Raw genomic sequence first — 24,936 nt, 5'->3', positions numbered from 1 at the left:
CCAAGCAGGAGGAAGAAAGCCGGTCCGTGAGTGGACGGTGACTGGAATAAAAGCACTCCTCCCGCCAATGAGAGAGAATATGAGTCCCGCTTCATACTAGACGATGAAAAGTAATTGCTATGAGCCATGCACAAGTAAAATTACCATGAAGTAATTTATGCCGTGATTTTTGTCAGCCGGAATAATTTGCCACTTCTCCTTTGAAAGGGAATCGCAAGGAATGAAATTTATTGATATTAAAACAACGCTCTCTCAAAAATAAAACATCTTCCTGTGTATGGCAATATAACACTGACGTTTTCATCTATAAGACTGGCCAGGATTCGAGGGTGCAATATAATACGAATCTCAAACGCGAATGAATAAGGAGCTAAAAAAAATACAATGGCAATGTACCCCCGAAGCCACAATCACGATTATACTTGCATGACACCCCAAACACTATCCTTCAAATTGAATGGCACCTCGACCCAACCATGAAAAAATTTCATCCTAACTTGAGAATAAGCACTAGGTTACTTTTGATTCATAAAAGTTTCATTACCGTCACTCAACCAGTTCCAAAGCTATTCGAGGCCCACACAGTGAGTGCAAAAAGTACTCGGACATTACTTGTTACCAGCCGACTATAACTACCTTCACTCCTTTGCACTTGCTCTTCGGATTCAACGTGAGTGTAGTATTATCATTCACTGTTCCGGTGAAGGTTTACAAATTGAAATAACGAGTGCTTGATGCTAATTCGCTATAAATTGAGCCCACTAGCCGAATATGCAAAAATTAAGCCCGCAAAAAGTATTATTAGGACACACGGATTCTGAGCGAGGGTAAATTTTTATCGTCGGGAACTCGAGGAGAAAGGAAGTGACGCTCAAAGGTGATAAACCCCAATAAACGGGAATCGGAGTGGATGGGACGTGAGAGAGAAAGGGCACACTCAACGCACGTTTTGGAGGAAAAGTAGCGGCGGCGGCTAAAGAGAGAACGAAGCGAGGAAGGTGGCGTTCAAACGCGTCCTTCAAGGGAAAGTGCGTGGGTGGGGGAGTAAGTGAGACATTTTGACACCTCCTCATCTCGGGCCAATTATTGCGGCTACCCTGGGAATCTAATTACAGCAGAATTAGGAACACAGGCGTCCTGATATGCAATCGGCTACTTCACGTGTACAGCGGCATTTATTTACGTCGATGGCTTCTGATCCATTTCAAGAAGACTTTACGGAGAGGAGCTCACTGCAAGCGTGGACTCAAGGGAGACGAAGCAGCCATTACAACGTCTGCATGTGAGTTTTTGCAGAGCGTTTAGCAACTCGCTTTCGTGATTTGAAGCCAACGGGTCGGGTCGGAACTAAACTAAAACTCAGGGACGAAACGCGACGCAGATAATGTTTCACGCCAGAGGGATCACGTGCTTTACCTTCGAACAGTTTAGTTTCGACCAACACACCAAGTACGAAGTATGGTTAAATGAAGTAGAAGTACGGCCTAGCGCCATTAGATGCGTGGGGCACTCATATTTTTACCACTAACAGGAGAACGGTGAACGCAAACTGGCCATTCAATTTTTCAGCTCAATTTTTTAACATCTTTACACGTACGTCAAACGTAATGGGTCGAAACCATTCTCTCTTATCCCCCTCCACTTCTGGGATCGAAACTTTACTATGAGCAGCGGAGTTTCGATCAATTTAGTTTCGTTCCTGGGAGTAAAGTTCCGTCCCGGATCGAAACTAAACTCCTTGGTGATTTTAATTTTGTGTGGGAGAGAAACTAAACCAAGGCCTCTAATTTTCGTTTCCCTCCGGATCGAAACGAAACATCTTCGTTTCGTTTCACTTATCAACCCTGCTACGGGGTAGCAATTAATTTTTAAATTCCCTCACTATTCCCCGAAAATGTCCTAATTTTCCTGATCATTCACTAAAATTCTACCGATTAATGAGTTATTTTATTCATTCTTAGTTAAATTTTAGCATAACTCACAATATGTAAAAAGCTGAAACCAATACATTGAAAAATAAGGAAATTCTAATGGAAACATGTAATAACCATAACAAATTACACTATCCAGATACTTTTCATTATTACCCTCAATCATGTAGTGTTGAGCTAAAAATTACTTACGGTGATAATGTAATATAAATAAAGAGAAAATTATAGATGCTATAGGAATCAATAAGATTATCTTTTATTAAAGATAACTTTATAAACACCTAAAAATAATTAACAAACCTTCTCCAAAACTTATTCTCCTGCGAATTTACGCTCTCAAAAAAAAAAGGAATGAACAGAAATGAATAGGTAGTTGAACGCATCTGCAGTAGGAGGAGGGGATTGCAAATAAAGTTTCTCCCTTACATTTATGAGAATTCTCCGATTTTCCTCTGAATTTTCCAGAATTTCATAATCCCCTGACGCTCGCCACCCTGCATCACCGACGACTTACTCTGCCTTCGAGAGAATCGTCCTTCCAGATCGCTCAAACCCACAAAATACCACTCCCTCTTCTCTCCAAATATAATACGAAGTCGAAGAGACGATCCGAAGTGCTCTCAATGGAATGCCAGTCACAGGCATTTTGGGAAGGCAAGCATTGGCCCTCACTATTGCGAGGGAGGAAAGGGTCTTATGCTCACTATCAGACGAATTCTATCGGTCCAGCGTACATGGGACGTCCATCTCTCCCGCACAAGTTAACAGTTCTCGGGGAAAAAGTATTTCCAGTAACAAGGATGTCCTCAACCAACCTGAGAGATACCAAACGACACCCGACTTCAGCAAAGTTTTTTCAGCATGAGAACGTGAGAAATATTTTTACAACAATAGCAAGTGATAACGCAGACACAATCAACTAACGATCTGATTGCGAAGTGCGCAAGCACCGGTTGGAGCTTAAATTGTTCTGCCCTAAATTATAACATTAGAATTTAATGCTATCACTGTCGTCCAAGGTGCCATACAAAGGCACGTTGCTAACTACGAAAAAATATCTCTTTCCAAAAATAAATAATACAAATTAACGTAAATGACTGCATTTTTAAGTCATGCATGATGGATGCCAGGGAACGAAAGCTTTTACGCAATCTCAAATACTTCATCTAGAACTAAGTAGCTAACACTAACGCTACTCCAGCAGGAAAATTCAAGTTGGAGTGCTCACCTACGCCTTCGTTGCGATCAATTGAAAAACGTAAAATCTCATTAGTGCATTCAATTGGTGAGGGCGGATAGTCAATCAGGGAAAAATTAAAAAGGCCGCCATCGAAAAACAAAAGAAAAAGCCACTGACCAGCAATTTCACGACCGGGTGAATGGCAGCGGGTGCCACGCACACGACGCACTGATCAAATGGAGGAGAGGGAAGCCAGGGGGCGCAGGACTCGTGTCCGCAGCATCCGCCCAATCTAACGAAAGAGCGGTTTTCATCATTCGGACGGGCGACCCTTGGCGTCTCTATTTGCTCTTAGTCGTCGCAAGAAGGCTCTCTCAGTGAAGACGAGGGGCGTCTTAGCACGGGCGATGGACCGTCAAAGTGGCGGGGGAGATTACGGCGGCAAGTCGGACGTAAGCCGCTTCACAGCGCACGCCCCCTTCATTTATCCCGGTTGATACACGGGCATTAACACCATCGTTCAGCACCAGACTCCAGGGAATCAACACATGCACGCACACCAATGGCCAAGTGTCTCGACCGTTGGTGAGGGAACAAGGGAGTGAAAGGAACTAAATTTAGACCAACCACAGCACATAATCCCTCGATTCCCTCCTAGAAAACTTATGCTCAGTTAATGTATAACGACAAATATTTACGAATGAGATCAACTGATTCGGGCGTGATACAGTGGGAGTTCCACACATTGAAATGAAAGGCAGTAGCACGTTTCCACTTTTCCACAAATATTATTGTGTGAAAGTGCGACTACCTTTCCTGTCAACAAATATTTGCTTCCAAGCGAGTGATTTCCAAAGTATTTGTTATCACATCTCATCAGTTATCCTTACCACAACGATTTTCCACACTTCGAGTTGTACTAAACCTCAAAGTCTTGAGGAAGGAGAAAAGTAACAATATGACACGATCTCTAAAAAGTAGTCCCGAGTCATGAAGGGCCAGTAATACTGACACCCAAATGAAAAGAAGACTTCGCTGACTTCCGCTGATTTTTTTCTTAGTACCTACGACATGTTTCGATCCATAGAGGTCATTTTCAAGTACATCTTTTAAGTGCTAACAACTTCATGTAATGTTTTTCCCTCTATGGATCGAAACATGTCGTACCAAGAAAGTAAATCAGTGGAAGCCTCGAAGTCTTCCTTTCATTTGTGAATATCAACTTCCACATCGTTGAGCCTGATACCATTGAACATACTGTGGACAATTAGAAATAAAGTAATTTTGCATTCGCTGATATATATTCACCCCTAAAAATAGCTTTGTTTTAATTCTGACCTAACTCTGTTAACCAAGTAACACCTCAATGGTAAAGCCGTATAAAAATACAAGTTTTCCTGGTTTGAATCTAGATGCTGATTACAGGTATGGACCAGTGATGAGTTCACAAGACGTCCGTATTTCGCCGTTAACATGATCCAAAGCATAAAGATGATGTCCACACGTCGTTTGCGAAAATACCTGCTGGCGGTGCTAACAACTTTATATAATGTTTTTCGATGAAACTATTCTGAACTGATGGCTAAAAACATGAGGCATGTATCTACGTTTGATTAATATTCAGTTCGCACCACTCTTCCCTTACTTTCAGGGTCAAATAAGAGACGCAGGCCGCTTTGACTGCTCCTTCTCCATCGAGTGTCAGTTCTCACCACTTCCTAGTCTTCCTCGTTCTCCAATTCCCTCCCCTATTCTTCCCTCGAGCGCTTTGAGTAAGCACTTGGCGACGCCCAAGGCGTCTAATGGCACTCATTAAAAAACATCGACCCGAGGGGATACCTCCCCCTCTTCCCCATCCATAGGTCTCCACCCCCACCCCACTTCCTCACCCCCTCCCATTCCCCGCCCCCCCCCCCCCCCCGACGCAAACTCCTTGCCAGACAGCACAGCTCTTCTTCTCCGACTCATTACGCACGTCCCATCAACGAAACATTCCTCGCCTTCCGAGCGCCCCCCACCCCAAACCCCCTGACAGGAAATTCCGCAGAGACGGAATCACATTACACCCACTTTCAAAGGCATTAATAAACGGCAGGGATTTCAACTGACGCCGAACAATATACAGTCATATTTGAATTAGCGGCGCTATTTTTGTTTTTTTTTTCCTCCGCGTGATTTCGTTTCATTTGGCATCGCCACCAGACCGTGGCGTATCGAAAGCGAAAAGACGATTCCAGCATAGTTGGCGGCGGGCACCAACAGCAACACAGGAGAACGTCTCCTCCAGCAGCACGAAACTTCACAAGAAATCCGAAACAATACCACGAAAATAAGTACTATCACTATATGCAACAGGGGCGGTGGAAATTCATTAACTCCGATTTAAACGTTGGTTAAATATAAAAATCGATTACATTGGCCAGTCATGAAGAGGGCGACTCCAACACCTTCGGATCGGTGATTTTCGCAATTCCAGAGAGAGCTTCCACATTCGTCCTCAATGTTCGGCGAACGATCTTCAATATTCTCCCTCTCTGCGCAGAGAATGCGAAAAAATGCTCGTCCGTCAGACGGATTGAGAAGGCTCCCTCGCGACACCACAGTCAGTTGTCTTCCCCCCGAGTGCGAACTCTGGAAACTAATCGGACGGAATGGACAAAAGGAATTCTCACATCGGTGAGGACTACTGTTGGCACCGTGATGAATTTCTGCTTCCATAATTGAGGTGATGTACCATGAGAAAAAATCAACGACGTACACTAGAAGCATTCGTAAGGCTACAAATATCGGAATATCAATACTAAGTTAATATGCGAACGAATGTGAAAAATCTATAAATAAATCGACCAAAGTCTGAGAGGATTTAATTCTGAAAGAATTAGATGATCTCAACTGAATCATCTCACTGACACGCCTTGGGTAGGAACTTGGATAGGAGCAAACAAAATTCGAAGCTATACTTTGGAATGAATTTGATCAAAAGAGAGGAATCGTTATCAACCATTAATGTGGATATAATGGATGAATTCGATTATATTGGACTGGAAGATGACCATAAAAGTTGTAAAAGTATATATATTTAAAAATATTTAGCAGGAAAAATAAGTTCCTATAATATAACATAAATCTGCCAAAAAAAAAGAAAACAAATTGAAATTTAAGATAAGATTTTGTACTTTACCGAAAAAAAACATACAAGTTTGCTATGAATAGACTTTATGTCTGTTATTTGAATTGAAAAGTTAGTTAGTTAGTTCACGGTGTTTTCCAGCGGTGGCGCATGCTTCACAGGGTCTGAGCTGAAGCAAATCCGAAAAATGACCCTCCCTCGGACCCTAACATAAATACTTTCATTAGGATCCTCAAAAGATATTCGACTGCCCAGATGGTACTCAAACAGCTGGACGGATACTCGAGAACCCTTGTACGCGTTAGGCACACAAATACCAGCATAAACATGAATACTCGGATGAGTTCACGAATTCGTGTTTGAACTCAGCCGTATTCCTTCGCTCACCACGGCAAATACAACCGAGTGTCTCAGAGAATATACTTCCTTATCCATTGTACTCGGCTTAGTATTCCAGAACCCCTACTAGTGTACGGCGTATACTACAGTACCTTACAGGTTGCTCGAGTACATTTGGCACACCCCAGGCTCATCCCTCTCAGAATTATTTACAAGGAGATGATTAGAGAGGAGAAGCAGAAAATTCGAAAGAGGGCTAAGATTAGAAAAAAAAATCCATAGTAGAGAGGAGGGTGGGGGCGAAATGCGAAGCAAATGATGGATGACGGAAACGAATCGCCGAGCGCAAGGAGTCGAGGGGACGGGGAATTGCCAACGATTTCAGTGACATCCGGTTGAACTCAATCGCGTTCCACAATCGTCAGTAAAGCGCCCAACTTAAGCGTCAGATATCAACGACGACGTTTTGTCTCGTGAATCCCATATAGGAGGGGCAATCAAGTGGAAACGAAAGCGAAATGCTGCTGACTCGCAAAGACCGAATTGTTCGGATACCCTAGAGGCAATGAGAAGCTCGTTGGAATGCCATTCGTTCCAAACAAGAAAATGCGAATCGCCTGATCATCTCGGCACTTTCCATAATTTCTCATCCAATCTGTGCTGAGTAAGCACCTAACTGGCGAAAATCAATTTATAAGCTAGAGAATACTAACAACGGCGAATGATAATTTTAATAAACTACCATTCACGCCATAAATGCAACAATACACACCGCTTATCACACACAGTGATTGGTTTAATAAACATCTATCATTCTCACCTGGTAGTGATGCTAATGGGGGACCATTAGAAAGCGAGAGGCGGTGATTTCCATCTTCGCTTCGATGCGCAGCAGAAATAATGGAGCACAGTGTTTGATTTAATTATTGTAACTACTGTTTGATTAAACATGATCATCACTGGCGCTCTGCCAATGTGATTTAAAGCACAAAGATCAATTATAAAAGGGCGCGTGCCGTCAAAATCATTGCATATCGAGGAAATCGAAACGGACAAGTGGGAAAAGTACCAGAAGGGTTTTCAAGAAAGAAGTATGTTGGGAGACACTTGGGAGAGGGAGAGAGGTGAAGGGATACAGAATCCAGGGGATGAGAGATGATAGCGATAACCAGATGTTGAGTAGCCGCGAGAATCAAATGTGGTTCTGAGAAATAACCAAACAAATGCAGTTTCGCCCACACATTTCAATATTAATAAAACATTTGGTAGCACACGGAAATCATAAGGGACTGATAATTATAAAGACATTTATCCCCAGGAGAAAGTAAAAATACGAACGAATCAGCTCATTGAGTGAAGTCGCATTATTTTCAAAATACTTAAGTTGTGGGATAATAAACGTTTTTTTAATTAAGCTAAGCTCAGCCAAACATCACCACACCCATGTTAAGCAATTGAAATCCCTTGCTTTTGCATCACGCCAATTTTTTGTAGGGGTAAAGATCCATTACCTCGTCCACGCAAGCATATGCAGGCAGAACTGGAAGCACGAAATAAGAACAATCGCTATTCCTTGTTCTTTTTTCTTTTAAAGGGGAAGGGTAGCTCTATAAGGTACTCATGTCAATGGCATCGAGTTTCACGATGGTTAAAGAAATCCTATTTTAAATCTTACAATTGTTCCATAAAAATTGAATGAAGGCATTAACTCTTTAAAAAATTTCAATGGGACATTTTTGTGAATAATTAAGCCGGAGGAAGCGGAAATTCATTGCTATAATGTACAACTATAATAATAGCAGGGAATCTATATTTTTTAAACCTTCAATATGGAGAGGAAATTATGCCCAGGAAAAGTCATTCATAATATTGGCTTGGGCATCAAATGAAAACATCATGATGAAGAAACGAAAGCTTCGAAATGGTAAGCAAACATAAAACACCACCCTTGTTCAAGAGTAATTACGCATATGTAGCCGATACGGATCACGACCGTCAGATGAACACAACCACAGCGTCGCGCGCGTTAACGCAACCGAATGATATATGGCAATGGGAGGAATTGAGGATATAGATAGAGGAATAAGATGAAGAGGATAGGTCCGGCATAGTGGAGGCAGCAGAGGGCGTTATACACGTGGGCGTGGGCGCGCGGAGGGTTGAGGGGGCTGTAGAGGAGGACTAGCTAGAGATGGTTGCCATGGGTTACGGCAGACGCACTACAACGAGTGGAAGGAGGGCGGGTGTGAAAGGGGAGGGTAGGTGGAGTTCCTTAGGCGGGAAAGAGGGTTGGAAACAGATGAAGACGAATGGGCGTGGCAAAAGATATCGCTGTGATGAATCGGAAGCCAAGGAAGGGGTCGCTGGTGAGTCTCTGGGTGAGGGCCGACATATCACCAGCAAATAAAAAAAGAAATATTGGAAAGATGATCGCCGTTTATGGGCGGGAACCATTACTGTCCTATCGAATTGAAATGAAAGTGACGGGACAGAATGATAAGGAGAGGAGAGTTGATGCATCAGCTATTTCAATTATAATTTTGGCCCAGAATAAAACACTCATATTGAACCAGGACACGGATATTCCACGCGCTTCTCCCACGGGTGGAGTTGTCTTTCCATTTTCAGAATGAGAAAAGTAAGGTACCAACTTTCACAAATCCTTCGTAACGCGCTGCAAACTTCATCGCCTATTAAAATGAAAATTAATTCGATTAATCCTATGCAATTGCATATTTAGCTACGATGTATTGCAGCATTGGCATCTCCTAGAGAGCCCAATGACGTAGCCAAGGAGGTTCAACGAAATAATCCCCAATGAAATGTCCGGAACAATTCCTCGATCTCGCTGTGACATTAATGATGACTAAAACGCGCAATCAGCCATGCTTTAGGAAAAAAGGATCACATCACTGGCATTGGAAAAACTCATCTCTTGCTTCATACGCCTGAAGGGCCGGTGAAAATTATTGATAAGTATCGTAAGAAGGAGAATTTACTCTCATAGCGCTCCATAGAACGCACGGAGATTGGAGATCTGCATTCCCAGCCCCCGAGATTCGATTCATTCAATCGATTTTTCCGCCCTGGCCATAGAAATGCCTTGTCCCTCGAAGACTCGAACGATTTTCTCTCAGTGTCTGAATTCCATAGAATTCGTGTCCTCGAAATATTATTTGAGTCGAAAAGTAGATAATACAACTCCATTTGGTTCTTTTGAAGAATATTAAAAGTATAATTTATCATAGGAATTTAACATCATTTCTATGAGCACGTTGTTCCCTGCAGATCCTTCGCACACATATAGTAAAGCAGCTCTCATATTTACACGCTAAAACATAGCGGAGCTTACATACCAGAGCATTTCACGGAAAAATATGGAAAGACGAGGAAGAATACGCTCCGAATGATATCCTCTACGGCCGTGAGCCGAAATGCGATTAATCTCGCGGCAAACAAGCAACGACAACCGATAATCTCTGAAAAAGGGGGAGGGAAGAAAATGGAAAAGGGGAGTGAAAGGTAGCAATGGCTAAGCGGATACAGAAGTATGCTGCGGCATTCTGCTTCCTTAAAAGGCATCTTAATGAAAGGCAATAGCAAGAGATGGGGGAGAGAGTAAGGAAAGGAACACAGCAACAGAAAACTCCATCGGAAGGGAGAAAAAAGAAGAATGGGAGGAAAGAGGACGTTGGAAAAGCAAATAGAGAGAGGAGCGAGAGGTTTGAGCAAGGAAAGGCGAGCGAAGGAGGAGAGGCGGCATGAGAGCGTCGAAGCTTATTGGGCAGTTTCCTTCGTCAAAGAGAACGAAAGGCATTGATCGCGATAAGTTACCCCCCATTAGTGTATTCATAATATACAAATTATTTGGTTTTAGAAATACCGGTTTATACGAATGCTAATGGTCAATTTTAACCTCATTTGAAAAAGGCCAGATTGGCTCCCGTGCGATGCTACTCCACGTGACGTCACAGGGACCTAGATTCTATACAAGTAGATAGGAATTTTACATCGTCTCAGATTACCAAGGCATGCATGAGACACAGAGCTCAGGGAAACATCTCTTAATAATCACCTATTAAAATTGCCTATGGTCGGAAAGTATCCTTCGTTTGATAGGGTATTGATAATCCTTATTTAAGCCAAGCGCTACCTGCTAGCAGCCTGCATCGTATCGCCGCTCATGGCCTCGCACCAAGGTGACCTCACACGGCGGCAGCTGGTACCAGAATGAAGTAACATGGGCTGTTTCCAGCATTCATACTTAGCCGTCGCGTTTTCGCGCGCTTGAAAATTTCCACTTTTCATTTTATCGCGAAAAATTGATATAATCATTTAAAAATCTAAAAGGGTGAAATTCGTACTCCAGGAGTAATAATCTTTCGATTTATGCAATAAAAAATAATAGGAAACCACCCAATTACGCAGGGAGGGATGAATGAGGATTTTTGAGGGAATGAAGAGGGAAAGAAAGAGAGAGAGGATTGAGTTGAAGGGTGCAAGGTGAGAGAGAGAGACAGGTGGCGCAGATGGAGGCGAGAGGGGAAGGAAGGGTTGTTTGCGAGGCGGACAGAGACTGTTAGAGAGGAAGGGGTGGAGGGGGAATTAAGATGAGGGAAGGGGGTGCGCCTCGAGGGGGTGGATTTACGAACAGCAATGGGGATCAAAAGATCTCGGGCAGGGGAAAGAGGAGTGCGGGGAAAGAGTGGGATTAACGAGGGGAGGAGGAGACGGGGGGAGGGCGATGCACATTTGGTGGAGGGCACGGGCCACGGAAGCACGCACGACCACAAAAACACAAGAGATGGACATTTAGCTGTGATTTGGCACTCTTAATGTGCCTAGAACGTCCTAGCGGGGGAAAATTAAAAAAAAACTCATTTCGAAGAAAGGATACCAAAAGATTTACGATGCATTTTCCTTGCACTAATTATCACTCCTGTTAGGACATTCGAAACAGCTTTAGGGGCCGAAGGCTGCGAACCCGACCTCACCAAATTACCTTTGGTCGATTCAATTGACAAAACCGAAAGGGATAAGGATTCTTTTCTGTGTATCGAAACGAGAGAAATGCACGCTTCGAAGTCAGCGAAGCAAGCTCAGTTCATTTCGGCGAGTTCGTATTGTATAGCACGGAAGTTCCGCTCAACCGCAAAAGGAAAAGCAGTCAGTCATCACGACCACGCGATCATGAGTTAGAACCACGGAAGTCTTCTTTATCGAGAGAATCAGTTAAACGCCGTAATTCAATGCCTGCGCCGTGATTAACATTCAAGGAGGAAGAGGATAGTCAGCCGGATGCAGGAACCAATAAGATCAAGCCAACCCCTAAGACTCGTTTCATTAAATTTGTTCATTTAATTCTTTTTTCAGTCCGTTCATTCGTTCCTACGACACCTAGAGCTGAAAATGTGCATTCTAGGGCCACGGGGATGGGCAGTAGTCCACGGGACAATCCATCAGTGCGATGAAATTCGAAGCGAGATAGTGCGGTGCCTGCGTTTTTGCTGGATTCAGTGAAACCTCAAAAGATTCCCATTCGAAAGACTCGTGGGAATTGATAATTATAACAACAAGTAATCATGATTGACTCTCCGCCATTGAGACGGAACATTCTTGAGCATAAAAAAAAATTCAAGAGGCAAAGCTTCGGCCATAATTGTCGAGAATTGTAGAGGCGAAGAGGAATGAAAGGAGACCATCTTTCGCGACATAATCCACCGACGTGATAGCTGTGATCATGAAGACTAGACATTCGCATAGTTGATTAGCAACGAAGGCTATTGCAACTTTGAGATTTGGTACCCATGATAGAACATGAGCTCTGTTCTTAAAGCTTCCTTTAAGCTATTTTGTTAACGCACTCAGCTATACTGATGGAGTGACTACGTATGCTGATGGATTTCAAAACGTAAAAAAATGCTTCTTAACGTATGACATCCAAAACTTTTCCCAGTAGATGAAGATATTTGTGCACTAAAAAGGGTCTGTGATGCATAAAATATGGCGCGGACCCAACGCAGCCAGAAGTCACGATGCCAGGTGGATGGACACAAACCGGGGCCGGTTTCCTTGCATTTATTTGATGCTGAGAAAGTTTTTCCTTTAATTTGATGTAGTAGGCTGATAGTGTAGCAGCAGCATCTACGACGGAATTCCCCGGATACGAAAAACCTACACGTTTAAATGACATCCAAAATGCAAAATCGGGGGCGACACAACAAAATTCCAAAACATTAAAGAAAGCTTAAAATTAAATAATTTCCAGGGGTAAATTGTATGAGAACATAAGTTTAAATTGACCATATTTTCTTGATCGAAAGATTATAATATTGAACATCAAACCGAAAAGCTGACCAAATCAATTTTGTGCATGCGTAAAATTCACGCTCTCTACATTGCGCTCGGAATGGGAAAGTTTTAAAGATAAGTGTCATATAACTTCCTTTTCGCGAACCGAAACAAAATACGAGGAGCTGTGTTGTTCCTGTTCGGGCGTACTAATTTACCCTAACATGCACGAAAGCTAACCCTGATCGCCGAATGCTCTCACCACGTTCCCGAGTAAAAGTGATTCGATGGAGGCCGATGGCAGCGGAGAGGAGAAACCCCTCCCTTCCTTCCGACTGCGCCACGGCGCCGCCCCTGACCATGACCATGCCCCTGCACAGGGCGTCGACCCCTGCCTCTCTCCCCTCCACTCGCAGCATCCCTTTCTGGTGGCGCTGTACCCTTGAATGTGCGTCCCACCGAACCCTAATCCCGTACTAGCCCCCTCTCCCCCCGGCCCATTCCCCTACGGCGGCGGGCGCGGCAGTTCGGCAGTGGGGGTGCGGCCAAAGAGAGAGGGAGAGACACACACACCTCTCTCTCTCTCTCTTGCGATCAATACGCACGCGGTGGTGTCGTGGGCGGAGGAGGAGGAGGGGGGCCGCAGACATAGACGAGGCGGAGGGCGGCGTAAGTGGTGAATGGAAGACGAGGCGAGAGAGAGAGATTAAAAAAGTACTCCATCCCTCGCTTCAGTTGGTCAATGGAGAGAGAGAGAGAGAGAGAGAAAGTAAAAGCGGAAGTAAATCGGGGAAAGCAGTGCTCGCGACGAGGGCCGCTGCTTCGAGCCTTCAAGGCCACCCGAGAGAGAGCTTGCTCATTTCCGTGGAGTAGGGGCCAATCGAAAAAGCCGCGAATTCCGAGACGTTAATGAATCCTCCTTCCCCTACGATAGAACCACGACAATTTGCAGACAGGTCTCGATGCGAAGAAAGTCACACTTCGGCAAAGACGTTTTAGCCACCAATATCGGGAGGCTTGTGTCATCATTACAAGAAAAGATCAACCGAACTTCACATCACAAAGGGAACCAGACGATGTGACGCGTGGATCTGAAAAACGGCTCTCCCGAATTGAATCATCCGAAATAGGAGAAAAAATAGGTAGTTTAGTTTTCAATAAACTTATCGATTTAAAAAAAACCATATAATTGTTAAAATATCATGAAAGAGAAGGTCCCGAAGAAGAATTTTTGCTGCTCTAAATGCTTCAGATTTCGAGAAAGAACATTATTTTTAGAAGCTTGATGTTCAACGGTATAAGATTGAAACGCGCACTAAAATCCCCTACAACTCTTCGCCTTAGAACTGGCTGGCTGCTGATAAGGCTCAGCCATCTTTCCCAAACGGTATCCAAATTCTCCACAGACGGACACTTTAGCACATATTCACTGTCGGATTACGACCACATTCGCCGCCCGATCACCGGAACCCCACGTTGAACTCCAAAGCTAATTTTACGAAGAACGAGAATGCATTGCAAGAAAATTACGGTTTCTTCAAAAATAAACTATACCCCACGGAGAAAATAAATCGGTGAGTATCAATTAATTTCAAGAATAAAATAGTAAAAATGTGAAAAATGATACAGTCGAATTTGATAGTGAATGTAACACGCAAAGTAGATCGCAAAAATTATGTCTAGCTGTCGAATGCACGCTGTCCTTCGCGGTCATTAAAACAGAGAGAGAAGCTAGCTTTGGTACCCCAGCGTTCAGTGGACGCAACTCCGGTGAAACAGAATTTCACGAGTGTACACCTCAAAATTGTACTTTAGGAATAATTGAAATAATTAGTTGAACCGATTAAAATGGTGAGATGAAATCTGGAAGGGTGAAACGCGATTCGGGTGAGGAGGCAAGAATGCTCACTCAGGGATAATGTTCCAAAACATTTGCCACTCCTCAAATTTATCAATGCTAATAAAATTCACCACGCAAACTAAAACAAGGCAGTGAATCATCCAAAAACAATGCTAATTCGTGTAAACAGAGAATTAAGGAAGTAATGAGAAATAATAACCATGAGCGACTTACGAGTCTCTAGCTACAAAAACTGCACTAGCACTAAGGCCAAGAGTGTGTCATCTAACTCAATCTCTATTATCTTAATATTAAAATTCCAAGGAAAGAGATATTCATTCTCATCTCCATTTCAAAATGGTGGCAAATAATAAAAGGGCAGCAAGATAGTGTATTGAATTAATTGAATGACAGTTTTAAAATGCTTTCATTAAAATTTCCCACATTTTAAACGCGGTTATTTTTCTAAATGATACACTAAGTAGTTACGAAAATTAGCCTAGCATGCTCGTGAAATTGCATTCCATCTCAGTTTACCCAGACGCTTCGAGGGTACTCCTCGCCTATCGGAACTTTAATTACTCCTTTCATTTGAACTCCAAGAATACATTGAGGACATTTTTCCTCATCAAAATAGGATTCTCTGGAAATCCAATTAAACGGATGGAACCAATTAGAATCCTGGACAGAGATAGGGCGCGTTCTTCCTCGTGACTGAGACGCGAGGATTTCATGCTCTCCGACAGAAGGATTACTCAATACTAAAGAATCAAATCTCTGAGCCTCATTGAACCCTTCACAAACAATCTGACAATCTGGTCAAGTACCCGTGACTTCACTGCTGAGGGCAACTCCCAGATATCACTGTGTACGGAGCCAGCCTTTCCACTGCTGGATATATTTCGCGCATTTCAGTTTTATTTCCCTCGATGCCCAAGACTGTTTGGTACAGGTCAACTATCAACCCCATCGCTGTCAAATTCTGAGCCGTATTCCATTGACACATACTCCAGCAATCACTCCCCAAGACCAGAATTTCTTCTTTTTATAGTCATTTTTGATTCCTACAAGACACATATCGATTTCGGAAGGTTAAAAAATAATTCGTTTTACCATACGCAAGCCCTTAAAAGGAAAATATAAGACGGCTGTACTAATTTATAACAATTAACGTTGCAAACAAATGACGCAGAAGTACTCTAAGATAAAGACATAATACGACAATTTCATCACATAAAATGGTGTAATGATAGGTTGATACGTAAACGGAAATCCGAACAAAGTAGCAAAAGAAATAGTACTTACAGGAGAAATGTCTCTGCAGCCGGGCAGAATTCGATGGCGAGGATCAGCGTGGATCAACCTGCAAGACAGAAATAAAAAATTAACAAATAAAATTAATGCAAAATCTATAAGTCACATTCTAAAGGTTTACTTTGAAAATAATCCCATTGCGCCGAACTTTTGATGGGAACAACAAATATTGCATTATAATATAATTACCACCACATACCGGAAGAAAAGATATAATCACAGACGCAAATTTTCAAGTGGCATATAAACAAATTTTATCACGTGGGGTAGCTAAAAAACCTACATCATCAATGAGAAATTCTTCCAATCCCAATCATAATATACGAATAGGAGTCGGAAAAAAGGACAAAAAGAGTAGCTACAAATCAAAAAGTGGAATATTGAAGTTTGCACTTTCGTTCAAGAATTTCTTATCAAGTGATATAAAAAAACATAATCACTGAAAAAATAGACACGAACGTCCTTTTTAAAAGGGAGCAGTAAATAGTATAACCTATACGTCAAAGGATGAAGTTCGCCTAGAAAAAATATTTGACTTAACTGGGATTCGAACCCGGATCACCCGATTGCCGGTCAGGCATGTTACACCGCCAAGGCATTTTCTCAGACCATTCTTCTTCCGGGTGGGTTTTACCGAACTGCTTGCAACCGGCCAACACGCCTTGCCGTCAATCGGTAGATCCGGGTTCGAATCCCGAGTAAGTCAAATATTTTTTCATACTGAACTTCATCCTTTGGTGTGTTTAAATTTCCACCCTGGCGCATGACTGCGTACAAAGCCACTTGTTTCTGCTGTCATTCCCGATATCTTATTTTCATATTGATCCTCCAGTTAATCCCCCAGATTGAATTTTATATACTTCCCATACATTAGGCTTGATTATAAAAAATGATTATATTGTAAATAAAGCAAATACACATATATATTAATGAGGAGAGCGGAATGGAGAGCTGCGTCAAACCAATCTTAGGACTGTTTACTGAAGATACCGTTTTTTCGTGTATCAAAGACAATGTATAAAAAACGCACTCATTCCGGAGAGAGGGAGTATTTAATCGGATTAGAGAGGAAGAAACATCAGCATAGAAACTTGGAATGCGTTTTACTTTGCCTCGTCGTTTCAGAAAGCCGACTAATTACTTAAATGATGTGCTTCGTATACATTTTTGCTTGATTTTGAAAAACTTACTTCTGCTTACCATAACCAAGCAAAATGCATACGAAGAACATTTATTTCAACGGGGGAATAACTGGAAGAGAACAAATCACCACAGGCAATAAGTAGGAGGATTTTTGTAAACTGATATAACGACGAGAGAAGAGAGAAGGACATACCTGACGTGAAAAAGAGAAATATTTGGCGTTAGAGGGAGAAAGCGATTCTTTCACGAGCGGATAAAATTTATTGATCCAAGCGTCTGGTGATCGCAGAAAGGGAGATTCCTTTGGCAGAGTAACTTATTATTTCCGCGCGATGCCTATTTACAAATGGCAGTTTTCAAGAATACAAAGGTATAAGGTAAGGAACCGTAGGAGCAGCCCATTGGCCTCGAACAGTAAGTACTCCACCCCTCAGGGGCTCATACAAATGCTGACGACAGCTGAGAATCATCCGCGGGAGTTGCGATCGTTAAAAGTGACCTTCCCCGCTCACATTTAACGAATGAAACGTCAGCGTCAGGAAAATTCCGGGAAAAGACTAGACCCTCCATCCCCAACCTCGCATCACCGATAAAAAAAAGTTAATTTAACTGCAAAAAAATTAAACCAATGGTCGAATGAAAACAATGGATCAGCGAAGGGAAATGGCATTAATCCGTTGGCAGCGAGGATAAAGATCACCGACCCACGAATAAACCATGAATAGAAGAGTAGTGGGCTATTCATACGAAAACTCGCGATGACATCGACAATGGAGATGAATTTAACGCCCGTAAGGCAACCAACTATGTTTTCTTTAATTACGATCTACTAAAATACCAAAGCTACAACCAAGACTCAAAATTTCAACAAAATAAACCACTATCCCTACAAATAAACCGCTACTCTGATTCCTGAACTTCACAGAATTGTGCGTATTTAATCAGATCACCGAAGAATATCGGCATTTTTATTGCTCAAAATTTAACGTCTAAATAAAAATTTTGATTTCTCCATAAAAAGTATAAGATACAAATACAGATTAAGGAGTTAAGTGACTTCGGATACTTCTTCCTGTTGGTAGGATCACCTCCAGAAAATAATCGTTTAGCTATACAAATTATTGGATAGCAAAATGTCTTCTTGACCAACTACAGTTACACAAGTAATGTACTATCATTTTATAGTAAAATACAGAGGAATAAAATATAATCTACAAAGTTAAAAAAAGAAGAATATGGTTTCCATAAATACCTCAATGAAATAACCCAAGTACTGGTAAAGAGCCAGAGTTTCATCTGCTTTTAAAATGTATAAAGCTCATACTCTCTTCGATCATTTTTGGCAAACAGTTGTGAATTTTCGGTCCAAAGTAATAAAGACTCGTTTAAATAGATAAAACCTTTGGTTTTGGCCATACTTAAGCACGTAGTATCAATGGGGCTTGGGCTATTACCAATACAATGGTATCACCTGGCAGTATGTATTATGTATGTGCCTCAAGGTCAGTATCTGCAGTTTGATAAATACATTCCCGGAAAAAAGGAGAACCTGCTGCGGGTATAGCACGTGAGCGATTGCTTTTGGAGCTGTAACTGGATGCTTGAAAGAATTTTATAAATTCCCTAGTTAATGTACAATAATTTACCCTTATAGAATAAACAAAATCATAATAAGTATTGTACATAAAACTAAAAGAACTCTTATTTCGAATGAAGTAGTTTAGTTCTAAAAATTTAGCGCAATTACGTCCCGGAATAAGGAAGACACACTTTAGAAAACATCAATTAATGAAAATTTATCACCGAGAACCACCGCGTTTCGTGAATTGAAACGAACTTTATTTAGATCTCCATTGATAGATTCCAATGGAGGGGGTTATCTTTAAGAGAGAGAGAGATAACGAAGAGGAGCATAAGAATTTTCGAATCAACTCAACGAATGGTTGCATGAAATACCAATCGAAGAACGCCACACATTGCACGCTCGCACCTATCCCTATGGTCATCGCCACAGAATAGTCTCGCATCCAGTGGATAAACAAAAAAACTTGACAAGGGGCCGGCGTGTGTCGAATAATAAACCCATAAATATTTAGTCAATTGAGTCAAATAAAAAGTAGTTTTTAGTGGAAAGTTACCCAAGGAGGTAAAAAATCGTAGGCTAATTTCACAATTGCCTGTTTACACAGCGGCATGGCTTCATAGAAAGTATCTCTATCAAGGTGTAATGAGTGGTGGATTGTTACGTATTAACCTGATGTGTTTTCAATCGCTGTGTATAGAATTAATTTTCTCGCTAAATGCAGCCTCAACCACTTGCATTTGTTATTCGATTTTCTAAAAATTGGCAGTGCTTCGGTTGTAGTGGTCATCGACACAGGCGATCGTTAAACATACACCACTCAAGTGAGACGCACTCGGCGCGTGGGCGTATCTCGCGGTGAAGCAGGGCCAGTCTCTCCCGTCCCACGCACTTCCCATTGAAATGCAGCAGCGGCGGATGATAGCCCCAACGGTGGAATGGCCAGCGCCAACTTTTCATCGATCCACTTAAATCTCCTTCGAGGGTTCAATGCACTTCGAAAGTTTTACCGAAATGGCAACGGTGAACTTGCAGGGCCTGAAAAATGCCTCCGCCATCCGAAACAAAGAGAGAATCTTATGTTAGACTGCGATTCACAATTGTGTCAAAATGAGAATATTTCCGAGGACTAGGAATATATTCAAGAAACCTAGACTTCTGGGGCCGCTGATCAAACTAAGAAGTAATAAAAGCTATTTAAGGTGATAAAAGTGGTAATACTAAATTTCTGAGACCCTATACTATGATTAATTCCGTAACAAATTCACGATGCAACAAGATCACGTTACAAGGAAGTTCAAATAATCTAGGGAAAATAATCTGATGATTCAGGAATGTAATCAATTAAAGAAAGACATTATACTTTTAGTTCTTCCTTTAAAAATTATTCAACTTTCGAGTGGCCAAAGGTGTCAGCGAAAATATTATTAATACTTTTCATCGGTACATTTCGAACATATTTCTACGAGACCTTTATCATCAAATATTTGGTAGTTAGTTTTACCTATTTTAGGAGAGGATTTGATTAGTAGTAATCAAATCAGTAAACAGTGAGTTCCATGCGAACGTATGTAATATTTTCACTGAATACCAGTAAAACTAGACGGTTAACTGTAGGCTATGTTTCCCGCAACAATCCAGGGGTGTCATATAATAAAACAATGTGGTCTAAGTTCGTTCGTACACAAATTCGTTCGCAAAAAATGCTCCACCCAGAAATATTCTCCGGTAAATATTACGGAATTTAATTAAGGTAGGTGTGGCACTCGCGCAATCCATTATTAATACTAACACAAGGGAGATAATGCTTCTAATAATCCACACGGAAGGTTTAAAATAACCACATCAAATGCCAAGCGCGGCTTCAGCTTTGATACGAGGTCAGCTCAGCTTCATTTGCGGTCACCGCGTCTTCCTTGCGTCGAAATCCTCGATGGACCGCCAAGGCACAACATCGAGCACAATTGACCCCCGTGCAATTAGAACGAGGTTTTCAAATAGAGATGAACAGAATGGTGGTCTGCAAATTGACGCAGTAGGAGTAGGGTCCGCCATTAAATAGCCACCCCTTCCGAAGGGAATTTTTCAATTATAGAATAAAACGAGAATTTCATGGCGCACCATTCGGGAGGCACCCTTTTAATAATATTCACGGGCAGTGGTCTTCACTAAGAGTTTCTATAGAATTCCTAAGGAATAATAGAGAGAAATGGAGTCACATATACCCCCGTAAATATTAATAGGTACCTAAATAATGATAATAAAAATGGTGAGAGAAGCTCCGTAGTAATTGGCTTGTCAGTGTGCTTGCCTAATAGCCATTCTAATTTGCGAAACAATGGAATGGAAAAATTATAAACTCTTATGATATAACTATGCGAGCTAAGCATTTTTTTTAAGCGTTGAAATTATTTCGCTTGTCGCAGTATACTGACCTAAGATTTTAAACCAAATGGCGAGAGGGGCTTGCACGGGAGATGAGGAACTCACGAGAACAAGGGCCGGAGAAAGATGCAGGAGGGATATGAGCAAGGGACTTTGGAGAGAGAAATGGAACTGAATGAATAATGAAAAGGATGAAGGCAATAAAAAGGACAATAACGGGGACGGAGGAAGGCAGAGGAAAGAGGAGAGGAAACACACGCAGGGTGGGAGGGGTGGGTGAGACCGCGAGAGGCCCTCAAGCAGTGTGGAGGGCGGGAGCCCCAAGGGGGGGGGGGTTGTTGCCACGGCCCAGGGGAAGAAGGCCTCGGGGGGTAAACAGAGACGGAGACACCGCCGGGGAGACAGTGGCGGGATATGTGAGGGTCTCTCAACGAGGGAGGTTCATGAGAGAGAGACAGGAGGGATGGGGAAGGAAAGAAAGAAAGAAAGAAAGCTGCTATATAGAGGAGAAAAAGGCGAGGTTTGAAAGGGCTGCAATCGACAGGTGTCGCAGCCAGTCACGCTTCCGAAGGCGAACCCTTCCGCTTTCATTGAGAAACAAATGCTATCGGTCCATTCAAACCACCTCCGTTTCGAAACAATGGCAAATTGTCCTCGAATTGGAGTCCCAGGCAGGCAGTTGACACGATTGGGAGTGATGAGACTGAGAAGAAGAAACTGCTCATCTGAGACAAGAGGCAAAGGCTAATCATAAAAAAAAAGAAATAAATAGAGTAGGACATTTAAAAGCGCAAAAATTGGATAATCCGGGTTTGCTCTGAGGATGCGTAATTCAAATAAAATTGCTTTTCGAGGGGCATGAGGTGCAAGACACAAGAAAGTTCATAATATGAACCGGCGATGACGAAATCAGACCACATTGCTAAATGCTTCCGCTTCAATAGCAATTATGTACGAACGCAAAAACTTTATTTTCTAATGTATTCTTGGAGATTCAATAAATCATTTATCAAATTCATTCACTCCCGATCGCCAATTATTATCACAACACAAATTATTGTGTTAAATGGCATAGTTATGTGCAATTTTAATCAAGCGATGAATAAAAACCACACTTTCGACTTGACAACACCGAAATTTCAGATAAGGTTTTAATTTATCAAAAACATTTTTAAAGAAATGGTTTGTATAGGCAAACACAAAAATTGTTATAGAAGATCAGACATAGATGGTTTAAGGAAAATATATTGAAATCTTATTCTCCAAAATACATGTAAATATGATATTGCAAGATGGCAACTAACATACCAAAAAACTACATATTATAAGGTATGTCATACATTTTCTTAATGTTTTTTATTTTAAATCTGTTTATTCAAATATTTTATTTAGATACTTTTTCGCTGTAAAATTAATTTTTAATATTTAACCAACTTTAGTGTCTATTGCGCACAGTTACCTCTCATCATTTTTCGCATAATAATAATCCTCTCAAATGTAAAATGTATGTCCAAAACATCGGCGCGCATGTTTTTTTCATAAAAGGGCATAAACCTCAAGATTTCATGTTTATAAAAATTTAAGCAAAATGTCAAGAACAAAAGAAATATAGTAATTTACTATCAGTAAAAGCATCAAGTATTACTCAGACGGCCAATAGCATGAGCGTCGCAATCTCGTGTGATACGTATAAAGCAGGGTAATACAAGTAAAGCCATGAAGTGAGAATGCATCCTCAGTGTACGCTACGGGGATGCGAAATAGAAAAAAATTGACACGGGTTTTTTCCTAGACATTGCCAAGCGACTGGGCGGGACGGACCTCGGGCGCTCCACAAAGTGACGATTGGAGTCGCTCGTGGACAGACTTATACTGCAGAGATGAAGCGACGAGTGCGATGAGGGAAAGCACGGGATGAGGTAAGAAAAACATAGAATCAGTTCGCCCAAAATGTCGTTAAAGCGGTGCGAGGTGCTGGGGCGGGACGGGAGGGGAGGGGGAAATGGATGGAGGAATGGGGGGTGAAGGGGGAAAGGTGAGAGGGGCGATCTGCGGCAGAAGACTGCGACGAATCAAACGATCGGATGGGCAGATTTCGTCTGAGAGAATGTCACAGCATCCCAGTGGAGAGGTTGCATCATCCGTCAACGGAGACACAGGGGGTCTGTCTCAACAGAATCTTCTTCCAACGACGAAAACTCACGAAGATCGAGGAAAAAACTTGTATTTATACTTTTTTCTCACAATTTAAACCACTAAAACAGTATGAAATGCAAAAAAAAAAACAATTATTCGAAATTATTCTGCCCCGTTACTATGAGCGACAACTTTATTCACCACCTATAGCTAAGTAATGTTAACGATAAAACTGAACTACTCAGCCAATGCGCTAAAAATCTGAATAAAAATGTACTTGATTAATAAAAAGCTCAACGGGCATATCCAGGCAAGACCAAGTAATCAATCAAAACAGTAGACTGCATTTTCCGGGTTTCACCGCGTAGTGGTTGCGTTGGTGACAACAGTTTCTCCTGCATTCCAGCAGCCGTCTTCAGGTCGAAGTGATTATGCCGTGTTTTGGCCGCCGTTATATAGGCAGCCCAGTGGTGTAGGTTCGCCCTGATTGGTCGCCTTGCGGCCAATAGCGTGGGGGTATGGGGCGAAGAGTCTCTTCCATGTGCTGTGGAGTGCGTAGCTATCATCTCGATTGAAATTATGAGGATGTTTGGATATTTCAATCGCCTCTCGGATGATCCTCGGATGATCCCGATATTTTCCGAGGATCATCCGAGAGGCGATTGAAATATCCAAACATCCTCATAATTTCAATCGAGATGATAGCTACGCACTCCACAGCACATGGAAGAGACTCTTCGCCCCATACCCCCACGCTATTGGCCGCAAGGCGACCAATCAGGGCGAACCTACACCACTGGGCTGCCTATATAACGGCGGCCAAAACACGGCATAATCACTTCGACCTGAAGACGGCTGCTGGAATGCAGGAGAAACTGTTGTCACCAACGCAATCACGACGCGGTGAAACCCGGAAAATGCAGCCTACTGTACCAGCGCACCGCGGAAGCCTTCGCACTAATCAATCAAAATTTGAATTTTTAAAATTAGCCAGAGACATTCTAGCCTACACAACTTCCCATTAATTCACTTAATATTTACGTAAAGGATAAATTAGCCACTTAATCATTTTTATTAATAATAGGGCGTTAAATTGCAAAAGCATGAAGGAGTCCACAAGGAATGTTTGAGCAAATCCTCGGTATTTTCAGACAAAGAAAAATGGAACAGGGACAGAATCCAGTTTGGGAACATTTCCCTTTTCAAATAACGTCTTCACAACGAAACAAGATGATTCGCGTAGAACGGACAGCACAAGGATGAATCAGTTTTTTAGGCACACAGGCTCAGTAATCGCAGAAAATAAAAGCACGCCACAAACACAGAACGAAAATAGTTCTTGAGTGAGTAAAAGGGAGTGGATCCCAAGTTGGAGGAGCTTGAGGAGATTAGACAAATAATACATTGCAATATTCCCAATGAACATAATTGCGAAGGACACGTTTCGTTTCTACGGCAACATTTTCAACGCGTCGTGCGAAAATAAAAATAATGCAATTTCTTATTTAACTAATAATAATAATAACCTCAACCACACCGTGCCACATATGATACAAGCTTGAGGATCGCTACGTGATATGAAAATGGAAACATGGAAAAAAGAAGTAAAAATGGGAGACAGAATGAATAGACGCAAGAAACAGAGAGGATAACAATGAGAAAGGC

The 24,936-nt window shown here is 42.0% G+C and overlaps 1 protein-coding gene across 6 annotated transcripts in view; it reads right to left on the bottom strand.

Annotated features, from left to right (window-relative positions):
• The window catches only part of LOC124155224 (thymosin beta), a 176,965-nt gene that overhangs the window by 58,783 nt on the left and 93,246 nt on the right, over positions 1-24,936 (bottom strand). For all 6 annotated transcript variants that reach the window (XM_046528985.1, XM_046528951.1, XM_046528943.1 and 3 more), the window contains exon 3: positions 16,017-16,074. The gene's annotated coding sequence lies outside the window, so the exon portion shown is untranslated. The remainder of the gene's footprint in view (positions 1-16,016; positions 16,075-24,936) is intronic.

The sequence above is a fragment of the Ischnura elegans genome, chromosome 1 (genome assembly GCF_921293095.1).
Source record: "Ischnura elegans chromosome 1, ioIscEleg1.1, whole genome shotgun sequence".
In the NCBI taxonomy this organism is placed as follows: domain Eukaryota; kingdom Metazoa; phylum Arthropoda; class Insecta; order Odonata; family Coenagrionidae; genus Ischnura; species Ischnura elegans.
This window is presented reverse-complemented; position numbering and strand designations above follow the sequence as displayed.